The sequence below is a fragment of the Rutidosis leptorrhynchoides genome, chromosome 2 (assembly GCF_046630445.1).
Source record: "Rutidosis leptorrhynchoides isolate AG116_Rl617_1_P2 chromosome 2, CSIRO_AGI_Rlap_v1, whole genome shotgun sequence".
Classification (NCBI taxonomy): Eukaryota; Viridiplantae; Streptophyta; class Magnoliopsida; order Asterales; family Asteraceae; genus Rutidosis; species Rutidosis leptorrhynchoides.
This window is the reverse complement of record NC_092334.1, coordinates 450,982,089-450,996,210: the sequence shown is the minus strand read 5'-3', so window position 1 is coordinate 450,996,210 and position 14,122 is coordinate 450,982,089.

Sequence of the window (14,122 nt, the reverse complement as noted above, 5' to 3'; positions counted from 1 at the left end):
TTCCGGTTCCGATTCTTCTTCCGGTTCCGACTCTTCTTCCGGTTCCTCTTCGGGAACTTGTGAATCAGTCCATGAATCATTCCAATTTACATTTGACTCTTCATTATTATTAGGTGAGTCAATGGGACTTGTTCTAGAGGTAGACATCTATCACATAATATCAAACGCGTTAAGAGATTAATATATCACATAATATTCACATGTTAAAAATATATAGTTTCCAACAAAATTTGTTAAGCAATCATTTTTCAAGTAAACACGGTCGAAGTCCAGACTCACTAATGCATCCTAACAAACTCGATAAGACACACTAATGCAAAATTCTGGTTCTCTAAGACCAACGCTCGGATACCAACTGAAATGTCCCGTTCTTATTGATTAAAAACGTTACATATTAATTGATTTCGTTGCGAGGTTTTGACCTCTATATGAGACTTTTTCAAAGACTGCATTCATTTTAAAACAAACCATAACCTTTATTTCATCAATAAAGGTTTAAAAATCTTTACGTAGATTATCAAATAATGATAATCTAAATTATCCTGTTTACACACGACCATTACATAATGGTTTACAATACAAATATGTTACAACAAAATAAGTTTCTTGAATGCAGTTTTTACACAATATCATACAAGCATGGACTCCAAATCTCGTCCTTATTTAAGTATGCGACAGTGGAAGCTCTTAATAGTCACCTGAGAATAAACATGCTTAAAACGTCAACAAAAATGTTGGTGAGTTATAGGTTTAACCTATATATATCAAATCATAATAATAGACCACAAGATTTCATATTTCAATACACATCCCATACATAGAGATAAAAATCATTCATATGGTAAACACCTGGTAATCGACATTAACAAGATGCATATATATAAGAATATCCCCATCATTCCGGGACACCCTTCGGATATGATATAAATTTCGAAGTACTAAAGCATCCGGTACTTTGGATGGGGTTTGTTAGGACCAATAGATCTATCTTTAGGATTCGCGTCAATTAGGGTGTCTGTTCCCTAATTCTTAGATTACCAGACTTAATAAAAAGGGGCATATTCGATTTCGATAATTCAACCATAGAATGTAGTTTCACGTACTTGTGTCTATTTTTTGTAAATCATTTATAAAACCTGCATGTATTCTCATCCCAAAAATATTAGATTTTAAAAGTGGGACTATAACTCACTTTCACAGATTTTTACTTCGTCGGGAAGTAAGACTTGGCCACTGGTTGATTCACGAACCTATAACAATATATACATATATATCAAAGTATGTTCAAAATATATTTACAACACTTTTAATATATTTTGATGTTTTAAGTTTATGAAGTCAGCTGTCCTCGTTAGTAACCTACAACTAGTTGTCCACAGTTAGATGTACAGAAATAAATCGATAAATATTATCTTGAATCAATCCACGACCCAGTGTATACGTATCTCAGTATTGATCACAACTCAAACTATATATATTTTGGAATCAACCTCAACCCTGTATAGCTAACTCCAACATTCACATATAGAGTGTCTATGGTTGTTCCGAAATATATATAGATGTGTCGACATGATAGGTCGAAACATTGTATACGTGTCTATGGTATCTCAAGATTACATAATATACAATACAAGTTGATTAAGTTATGGTTGGAATAGATTTGTTACCAATTTTCACGTAGCTAAAATGAGAAAAATTATCCAATCTTGTTTTACCCATAACTTCTTCATTTTAAATCCTTTTTGAGTGAATCAAATTGCTATGGTTTCATATTGAACTCTATTTTATGAATCTAAATAGAAAAAGTATAGGTTTATAGTCAGAAAAATAAGTTACAAGTCATTTTTGTAAAGGTAGTCATTTCAGTCGAAAGAACGACGTCTAGATGACCATTTTTGAAAACATACTTCCACTTTGAGTTTAACCATAATTTTTGGATATAGTTTCATGTTCATAATAAAAATCATTTTCTCAGAATAACAACTTTTAAATCAAATTTTATCATAGTTTTTAATTAACTAACCCAAAACAGCCCGCGGTGTTACTACGACGGCGTAAATCCAGTTTTACGGTGTTTTTCGTGTTTCCAGGTTTTAAATCATTAAGTTAGCATATCATATAGATATAGAACATGTGTTTAGTTGATTTTAAAAGTAAAGTTAGAAGGATTAACTTTTGTTTGCGAACAAGTTTAGAATTAACTAAACTATGTTCTAGTGATTACAAGTTTAAACCTTCGAATAAGATAGCTTTATATGTATGAATCGAATGATGTTATGAACATCATTACTACCTTAAGTTCCTTGGATAAACCTACTGGAAAAGAGAAAAATGGATCTAGCTTCAACGGATCCTTGGATGGCTCGAAGTTCTTGAAGCAGAATCATGACACGAAAACAAGTTCAAGTAAGATCATCACTTGAAATAAGATTGTTATAGTTATAGAAATTAAACCAAAGTTTGAATATGATTATTACCTTTTATTAGAATGATAACCTACTGTAAGAAACAAAGATTTCTTGAGGTTGGATGATCACCTTACAAGATTGGACGTGAGCTAGCAAACTTGAAAGTATTCTTGATTTTATGTAACTAGAACTTGTAGAATTTATGAAGAACACTTAGAACTTGAAGATAGAACTTGAGAGAGATCAATTAGATGAAGAAAATTGAAGAATGAAAGTGTTTGTAGGTGTTTTTGGTCGTTGGTGTATGGATTAGATATAAAGGATATGTAATTTTGTTTTCATGTAAATAAGTCATGAATGATTACTCATATTTTTGTAATTTTATGAGATATTTCATGCTAGTTGCCAAATGATGGTTCCCACATGTGTTAGGTGACTCACATGGGCTGCTAAGAGCTGATCATTGGAGTGTATATACCAATAGTACATACATCTAAAAGCTGTGTATTGTACGAGTACGAATACGGGTGCATACGAGTAGAATTGTTGATGAAACTGAACGAGGATGTAATTGTAAGCATTTTTGTTAAGTAGAAGTATTTTGATAAGTGTCTTGAAGTCTTTCAAAAGTGTATGAATACATATTAAAACACTACATGTATATACATTTTAACTGAGTCGTTAAGTCATCGTTAGTCGTTACATGTAAATGTTGTTTTGAAACCTTTAGGTTAACGATCTTGTTAAATGTTGTTAACCCAATGTTTATAATATCAAAAGAGATTTTAAATTATTATATTATCATGATATTGTGATGTACGAATATCTCTTAATATGATATATATACATTAAATGTCATTACAACGATAATCGTTACATATATGTCTCGTTTCAAAATCATTAAGTTAGTAGTCTTGTTTTTACATATGTAGTTCATTGTTAATATACTTAATGATATGTTTACTTATCATAATATCATGTTAACTATATATATAACCATATATATGTCATCATATAGTTTTTACAAGTTTTAAAGTTCGTGAATCACCGGTCAACTTGGGTGGTCAATTGTCTATATGAAACCTATTTCAATTAATCAAGTCTTAACAAGTTTGATTGCTTAACATGTTGGAAACATTTAATCATGTAAATATCAATCTCAATTAATATATATAAACATGGAAAAGTTCGGGTCACTACAGTACCTACCCGTTAAATAAATTTCGTCCCGAAATTTTAAGTTGTTGAAGGTGTTGACGAATCTTCTGGAAATAGATGCGGGTATTTCTTCTTCATCTGATCTTCACGCTCCCAGGTGAACTCGGGTCCTCTACGAGCATTCCATCGAACCTTAACAATTGGTATCTTGTTTTGCTTAAGTCTTTTAACCTCACGATCCATTATTTCGACGGGTTCTTCGATGAATTGAAGTTTTTCGTTGATTTGGAATTCATCTAACGGAATAGTGAGATCTTCTTTAGCAAAACATTTCTTCAAATTTGAGACGTGGAAAGTGTTATGTACAGCCGCGAGTTGTTGAGGTAACTCAAGTCGGTAAGCTACTGGTCCGACACGATCAATAATCTTGAATGGTCCAATATACCTTGGATTTAATTTCCCTCGTTTACCAAATCGAACAACGCCTTTCCAAGGTGTAACTTTAAGCATGACCATCTCACCAATTTCAAATTCTATATCTTTTCTTTTAATGTCAGCGTAGCTCTTTTGTCGACTTTGGGCGGTTTTCAACCGTTGTTGAATTTGGATGATCTTCTCGGTAGTTTCTTGTATAATCTCCGGACCCGTAATCTGTCTATCCCCCACTTCGCTCCAACAAATCGGAGACCTGCACTTTCTACCATAAAGTGCTTCAAACGGCGCCATCTCAATGCTTGAATGGTAGCTGTTGTTATAGGAAAATTCTACTAACGGTAGATGTCGATCCCAACTGTTTCTGAAATCAATAACACATGCTCGTAGCATGTCTTCAAGCGTTTGTATCGTCCTTTCGCTCTGCCCATCAGTTTGTGGATGATAGGCAGTACTCATGTCTAGATGAGTTCCTAATGCTTGCTGTAATGTCTGCCAGAATCTTGAAATAAATCTGCCATCCCTATCAGAGATAATAGAGATTGGTATTCCATGTCTGGAGATGACTTCCTTCAAATACAGTCGTGCTAACTTCTCCATCTTGTCATCTTCTCTTATTGGCAGGAAGTGTGCTGATTTGGTGAGACGATCAACTATTACCCAAATAGTATCAAAACCACTTGCAGTCCTTGGCAATTTAGTGATGAAATCCATGGTAATGTTTTCCCATTTCCATTCCGGGATTTCGGGTTGTTGAAGTAGACCTGATGGTTTCTGATGCTCAGCTTTGACCTTAGAACACGTCAAACATTCTCCTACGTATTTAGCAACATCGGCTTTCATACCCGGCCACCAAAAATATTTCTTGAGATCCTTGTACATCTTCCCCGTTCCAGGATGTATTGAGTATCTGGTTTTATGAGCTTCTCTAAGTACCATTTCTCTCATATCTCCAAATTTTGGTACCCAAATCCTTTCAGCCCTATACCGGGTTCCGTCTTCCCGAATATTAAGATGCTTCTCCGATCCTTTGGGTATTTCATCCTTTAAATTTCCCTATTTTAAAACTCCTTGTTGCGCCTCCTTTATTTGAGTAGTAAGGTTATTATGAATCATTATATTCATAGATTTTACTCGAATGGGTTCTCTGTCCTTCCTGCTCAAGGCATCGGCTACCACATTTGCCTTCCCCGGGTGGTAACGAATCTCAAAGTCGTAATCATTCAATAATTCAATCCACCTACACTGCCTCATATTCAGTTGTTTCTGATTAAATATGTGTTGAAGACTTTTGTGGTCGGTATATATAATACTTTTGACCCCATATAAGTAGTGCCTCCAAGTCTTTAATGTAAAAACAACCGCGCCTAATTCCAAATCATGCGTCGTATAATTTTGTTCGTGAATCTTCAATTGTCTAGACACATAAGCAATCACCTTCGTTCGTTGCATTAATACACAACCGAGACCTTGCTTTGATGCGTCACAATAAATCACAAAATCATCATTCCCTTCAGGCAATGACAATATAGGTGCCGTAGTTAGCTTTTTCTTCAATAACTGAAACGCTTTCTCTTGTTCATCATTCCATTCAAATGTCTTCCCTTTATGCGTTAATGCAGTCAAGGGTTTTGCTATTCTGGAAAAGTCTTGGATGAACCTTCTGTAGTAACCAGCTAGTCCTAAAAACTGGCGTATGTGTTTCGGAGTTTTCGGGGTTTCCCACTTTTCAACAGTTTCTATCTTTGCCGGATCCACCTTAATACCTTCTTTGTTCACTATGTGACCGAGGAATTGAACTTCTTCCAACCAAAATGCACACTTTGAAAACTTAGCGTACAATTCTTCCTTCCTCAATACTTCTAACACCTTTCTCAAATGTTCACCTTTTACCAGTAATATATGTATTTAATTCGTGATTCATTATAAACTGTTTAACGACGAAATTTAGCATACAAACATGTATAAATATATATACTCGAGCACTAGACATGGATACACAATTAATGTATAAAAGATAAAATATAAATGCTTACGTATCAATATTGTGATTCAATATTGCAGAAAAGTACGTAGACGCAACATAGATGATAACAGTAGGTTTGACTTGTAAATAATACCCATGAACATTACCCATAACCTCCATAGCTATAACCCATAATTTCCTTAACTTTATCCCGCTCAAAAACCCATTTTTGAAAGTGACACGCTCATAACCTCGTCGTAGTATTTTATGTATAATACTAATTAATAATATTAATAATAATAAGATTAATAATAATATTAATCTTAATAATAATAATAATAAAAATAATAATAATAATAAATAAATAAATAAAATAAATACGGAGTAATATATAATTTAGAGAAAGAAGTGTGAAACTGAGCAATTTATAGAACCTTTTCTGAAAAAGTACCTCATGCGATCGCATGGGATTTGTGCTTCAAGGCCATGCGATCGCATGGCCATCTGATCCAGCTCACAAACTTTTAACTTTTTGTTTGTCGACATAATTTTATATAATATATATAATATATTTAATTTATATAATTAATTATATATTATATTAAATTCACATGCATAGTTGACTTGTAATTTTCGTTCCGATGACTCGTACGTTGTCACTCGACTTATGTCCCGGTTCCAGTTTCTCGAACGCATTTTCGTACGCTTAGAAAACTCGCAATTTACGTTTTGTGACTCGTACCTTTTGTCAAAATATAGTCTTAAATTATCAATAAACTATATCATTTAAAGTGTATCTTAAACTTTCGAGTGTTTTGGTCATTTACTTCTATAAATCATTGTCTCGCTATTTGTTGATATATAATAACAAATCGTTTTATGACCAAGTTAATATATATTTTCAACATTCATAAACACGTTTTAAATATACGTCGCAATTTATTCATACAATTAATATTCCAACTTATCATATATATTCAAATAAATATTTAAACCAATAAGTTTAATGTACGGTATTAAACAATTAAAATGTTGTTACGTTTTCAAGTTATAGTATATATATGTATCTATTTACATATAATGGTTTGCGAATCATTGAAAACAATCGAAGGGTAATTGAATAGTTCAAAATTTTGAGATTCAACTTCATAGACTTTGCTTATCGTGTCGGAAACATTAAAGATTAAGTTTAAATTTGGTCAAAAATTTCCGGGTCATCACACAGATGTTGTCTAATAGACATAAGTATGGTAACTATACCAATGATAATGGTTTTCTGAAAGAAATTCCATTTTCGGAAAGGTTACTATCTATGGAAAGTTTCCACTTTTAGTAAGTTTCCATGTTTAGTAAGTTGGTGTTGAATACTAGTGAGTTGTTCTTAATAAGTCCACCACTTATTAAGTGTGTAAGTGACTAAGTGTTGTTCACTTAGTGAGTGTATGATTACTATAGTCGGGTTTGATATTGTGCACCATACCACACATCTATGCCACCGCCGAGTCACTTGAATGATCTATTTTTACCGATTGGCCCAGGATTTCTCGATCAAAATCTAAGTTTGGCATTCGAAATCCACAAGCGTCCCATAGTGGTACTGTGATGACCCGAAAATTTCTGATCAAATTTAAACTTAATCTTTGTATGATTAACATTTCCGACACGATAAGCAAAGTCTGTAATATTGATTCTCAAATTTTTTGAACTAATGTTATATATTCAGTTAACCTTTGACTATTGACCAACGATTCATGAACATCTATTTGAAAATAGATATATATATATATATATATATATAAATTGGAATATTAATTATTCATAAATAACTTGCAATGTGTATTTAAAAACTGATTTATGTATATTAAAAAGATATATACATATATATAATTTCAAGTTATTTAGTAAACGATAGTAACATTCGTTTATTGATTCGATTGATATTTAGATAAGTTAACTAAAGCGTTTAAGATGAACCAGTAAAACACTAATTTGCTACAGTATTTTCAAATTGCTACAGTACCCAAAATGATATAGTGTTTTCGAAAATCACTATTTGCTACAGTGAAATTGACTTTACTACAGTGAATTGCTACAGTAAACACTATTTCAAAATGAAAATGTATGTATTATATGTTAACAAATAGCGAGACGATGATTTATAGAAGTAAATGACCAAAACACTCAAATGTATAAGTTATACCTCGAGTGGTATAGTTTATGGATGATTTAAGACTATATTTTGACAAAGGTACGATTCACGAAACGTAAAGTACAAGTTTTCTCAGCATACGATAGGACGTTCGAAAAACCGGAACCGGGACATAAGTCAAGTGATGACGTACGACTTATCGGAATAAAAATTACAAGTCAACTATGCACGTGAATTTAATATAATATATAATTAATTATATAAATTATATATTATAAATATAATATAAATAAATATGTCGACAAGAGTCATGACAAAATCATATGTGAGCTGGAAAAGCTTCCCATGCGATCGCATGGGAATTACACTGTCCAGCCATGCGATCGCATGGCAACCCTGGACAGGCCACATCTATAAAAGCCGATCATTTCTGGTTCTGAATTCATTTAAATTACTCCGTAAGTATTTATTTTATTTATTTTATTTATATTATTATTATTATTATTATTATTATTATTATTATTATTATTATTATTATTATTATTATTATTATTATTATTATTATTATTATTATTATTATTATTATTATTATTATTATTATTCCTAATATTATTAGTAATATTAGTGTTATTAGTAATATTATACATAAAATACTACGACGAGGTCTTGAGCGTGTCACTTTCAAAATGGTTTTTAAGCGGGATAGAGCTAAGGAAATTATGGGTTATTGTCAAGGAGGTTATGGGTAATGTTCGGGGGTATATTTGTGAATCAAACCTAGTGTTTATCATCTCCGTTACTTCTACGTACTATCCTACAATATTGAATCTCAATATTGATACGTAAGCACTAATATTTTATATTTTATATATTAATTGTGTATCCATGTCTAGTGCTCGAGTATATATATTTATACATACGTGTATGCTAAATTTCGTCGTTAAACAGTTTATAATAGATCACGAATTAAATACATATATTACTGGTAAAAGGTATATATGATATACATGTTTTTGGAAAGCTGGTGAAAAATCAATAACTTTTCATTTAGATATCGAATAGTTTCGATGAACGGATTAAAAGATATGATCAACTGAATTATAATTGACGTTAATTGGAATTGCTTTTGAATCTGCAATTAATATTTAAACAACTTGGTTGTAAGATTGATAAATTGAATTTTTGAGTATTACCAACCGAGTAAATGAATCCTTATATAAGATACGTCTCGTTTTGTTGAACTATTGTCAAAATTGACTTTTTGAAACAACTTTGGATAACTTTTGTATGTCGATCTCGAGCATTAGGATTGTGATACACTATGACCTGACCTAACTTGATAGACATTTATTGACCAACATATGTTCTCTAGGTTGAGATCTACGGTTATTTGGTAATCCGTGTTTCGGTCACATTTTGGTGAACGACTTTATATGCTGCTAAGGTGAGTTTCATTTGCTTCCTTTTTAATTGCTTTTGCAATATATATTTTTGGGCTGAGAATACATGCACTTTATTTTAAACGCAATGGATACAAGTACATACTAAATTCTACACTGAGTTTGAACCGAAAATCCCTTAGCTTTGGTAACTAGTAACTGCCAGTTATAAGAACTGGTGGGCGCGAGTAGTAGTATATGGATCCATAGGGCTTGATATCCCCGTCCGAGCTAGAGCACTAGCCTTTTAACGGACGTATGCTATTTGAGAAGCGTACACGTTGGTTTGCGTGTATTATTAAGATGATTATACAAAGGGTACAAATTATATATATATGTTAAGTTTAGTTACCAGGGTGCTCAATTTCGTAGAATATTTTGATAAACGTTTCTGGATGAAACAACTGAAATCTTGTGATCCACCTTTATATACAGATTATACGAAATATTAAAACTATGAACTCACCAACCTTTGTGTTGACACTTGTTAGCATGTTTATTCTCAGGTTTCCTAGAAGTCTTCCACTGTTTGCTTAGATGTTAGACAAGCTATGTGCATGGAGTCTTACATGACATATTTTTCAAGAAAACGTTGCATTCACCAAATCATCACCATGTATCTTATTTTGACTGCATTGTCAACGAAAGTACTGTTGTAAACTATTATTTATGGTGATTGTCTATATGTAGAAATCATCAGATATCGAAAACTTTTGATTTGAATATTCATTTATGGTGTGCCTTTTCAAAAGAATGCAATGATTACAAAACGTATCATATAGAGGTCAAATACCTCGCAATGAAATCGATGAATGACGTGTTCGTCCATATGGATTTGGAGCGATCGTCACAGGTACCAACGATCACCCTAGGCCTTAAGTAGCGTTGAGGTTCATATATAGTGCACGTTATCTTGATTATAACCTTGGTGATAATAACGATAGTAATAATAATAATAATTGAAAATGGAAGCATCACTCACGTATCAATATTGTGACTCAATATTGCAGGAAAAAGTACGCAGATGTAACGGACATTACAAATGCTAGGTTGACCTCACAAACAATACCCATAACCTCCATAGCTATAACCCATACTTTCCTTAGCTCTATCCCGCTCATAAAACCCGTTTTGAAATGACCCGCTCATGACTTCGTCGTAGTATTTTATGTATAGATAATAATATGTTATAATTCAGTAGGCTTATAACTACCTTTAGTGGTTTAATTCTTGATTAAGAATACTAATAATGAAGTGTAAGAACAAAGATGATAATGGAGAGAAAGAAAGAAACACTTTGTAAGTGTGAGAAATGGTGCAAGTTTAATGCTTGCATTCATGAGTATTTATAGCCTAAAATTTCAATATAAAAATACATACTTTATGTATCAAAATTGAATATATGTATACTAGTTTATAATTTTATTTTTAGTCAACATAAGGATGTACTAGTTTATACTTTCTTTTTTTTTTATTTATTTATTTTTAGTCAACATAAGGATGTATTTGTTTAGGATTCTTTTTTTAGTCTCATTATTATTATTATTATTATTATTATTATTATTATTATTATTATTATTATTATTATTATTATTATTATTATTATTATTTTATTATTATTATTATTAGTATTATTATTATTATTATTATTATTATTATTATTATTATTATTATTATTATTATTATTATTATTATTATTATTATTATTATTATTATTACATTTACTACATGATAAGTATTATTTTCTTTTTACTAATTCATTACATTGAAATAAATTACATTGAAATATATATATATATATATATATATATATATATATATATATATATATATATATATATATATATATTCATTTCGAAATGTATATTTGAAATATTTATTTAATATTTAGTTTTTCAAAATCAATTATATTTTAAAGTTTATTTTAAAATCGTTTAAATAATAGAAATTATTATAACACGTAACGTTTTTAATTAATATATACATACATATATATATATATATATATATATATATATATATATATATATATATATATATATATATATATATATATATATATATATATATATATATATACATAAAATTGTTCGTGAATCGTCGGAATCATATAAAAGTTAGGTTTAAATTTAGTCAGAAATTTCCGGGTTGTCATACTTTAGTACTTCGAGTTTATATTATACAGATGAATTTCTGTTTTGGGGATATTCTATATGCATGATGTTAATGTCGGTTACCAGGTGTTCAATCCATATGAATGATTTTTAAACACTTGCGAGTGTATGATTATTGATTAAAGAAAATCTTGTGGTCTATTAAAATTATGGAAATGATTGATTACGATAAACTAATGAACTCACCAACCTTTTGGTTGACACTTTAAAGCATGTTTATTCTCAGGTATGAAAGAAATCTTCCGCTGTGCATTTGCTCATTTTAGAGATATTACTTGGAGTCATTCATGACATATTTCAAAAGACATTGCATTCGAGTCGTTGAGTTCATCAGGATTATTATTAAGTCAATTATAGTTGGATATAATATGAAATGGTATGCATGCCGTCAACTTTCGATTTAATGAAAGTTTGTCTTTTAAAAATGAATGCAATGTTTGTAAAATGTATCATATAGAGGTCAAGTACCTCGCGATGTAACCAAATGTAATGTATTCGTCCAGATGGATTAGGACGGGTCGTTATATCAGTAGTATATATGGGTAGTATGGCATCTTTATATATACAGGAAAGAGCAATCTCATCTTTTTCTTTGGCATGCTTATAAAAGGATACTAACGTTAATTTAAATTTGATTAATTTCCAATTTGATTTTTTGGTAATTTTCATTGAACGTAAATTTTTTTTTTTTGAAAAATAATAAACGTAGTGCTAAATGCCATGTTTAAGCATAACAAATATAATTTAAATTTAAATTTAAATTCATATCTATAATCCAAAGTTGCCATAAATAGTATTAGTACCAAAATTATATAGGGAAGTCGATACTAAAAATTAAATATTTATATTTTTTAATTTATTAAACAAAGTTTGTAAATTTAAATATGATATGCTTAAACATAGTCTTAAAAGCTACGTTTAGCATTATAGAGATGACTTAACATTCTTAATTTACACTTAAGTGGAGGATCGATCGTCTACATTGGACCACATACTGCATGACCACATACTGCAACTATGACCACATACTGCAACTTGAAGGATATCTGCGTAATTTAAGTTTCGAACACTATCATCTTTATCTGAACGCTTGTTTTAGTAGCGTTTTTAATTAAAGCTTTTTTCCACTCCTAAAAGGTATCTTAAAAAAAAAGAAGAGATTTTTGTTAATTAGGAGTTTTTTCATGATGCTAAAAGTTCAAAAAAGCTCATAAAAGCTCAGTGCCAAAGCCTATAGGGTTGGATGTTGTTTGGTAATTTTTCTTTGATATCAACATTTTATTGTAGCTCTTGTAGTAGTGGTCTGTTTGTCTTAGCGAGAGGTCAGGAGTTCGACTCCCGTGGGGTGCAGTATTGCACACAAGGTTGCCCTTAACTCTTGAATTTCACCCAAGAGTGTCTTCCGCACATTGCGTTGTGGGGGCAGTGGGGGAAGGGGTTTTACCGCTCATGCCCTCGGATTGGGCCAGATTTGAACGTATGGTTGAGTTAGTTCCCTGGATAATCCCAAACTACTGTTAAAAATAATAATAATAATAATAATAATAATAATAATAATAATAATAATAATAATAATAATAATAATAATAATAATAATAATAATCTTTGATATCACAAGATGATTTTGCCAAGAAAAAGAGAGATGGGTAGAAAACTACGAGTAAAAAAGTACTAATGAAAATTCATCTAATAGTAAATATTCAACATAAATACTCGGTAGTTCAAGACAACCGGGCCTTCTACTTTTTAAAAAATCAACTAATTAATCATACCATATTGTTATATATCAAATCAAGTAGTTACGAATAAATTATATGAATGACTAGCTAATGACTAATCAAGACAGTGCCTACAAATTAGTACTACTCCTTAAACGATTGAACTTAACAATAGTAACTAACAACTAAGATGTGGCACGTTCAACATTTATCACTTTTCCCGTTATCACCAATTCTAATAATTCTGGTTCATCTATTAGTGCATTTATTTCTATTAGTTGGTTACATTTGCTTTTAAGTATAGAAAAAGATTAGTGCATGTAGTTGCAGTTAATTTTAGATGTATATGTGTGAACTTAACCTCATTTTAGGATATTGTGTGTATCAACTTCTAAATTTGGATATATTGTGTGTTCAAGTGACGTGAAATCAGGGTTTAATCAAATAAAATTCTGAGTTATAGAGTTGTCACATTTTATCAAAAGTTAAATTTTGATACACATAATAAGTCAAAATTTAACTTGTGTACTAAGGATTTAGTTAAATCAAATAAATTGTCGCACATTATTTTTTTCAAAATAAATTAAAGTTTACGTCGACACTTGGAAACTGTATAAAAGATGATATACGAGATGGACAAAAATTAAGTTTCCTATGAATCAACCACCAATCAACTAA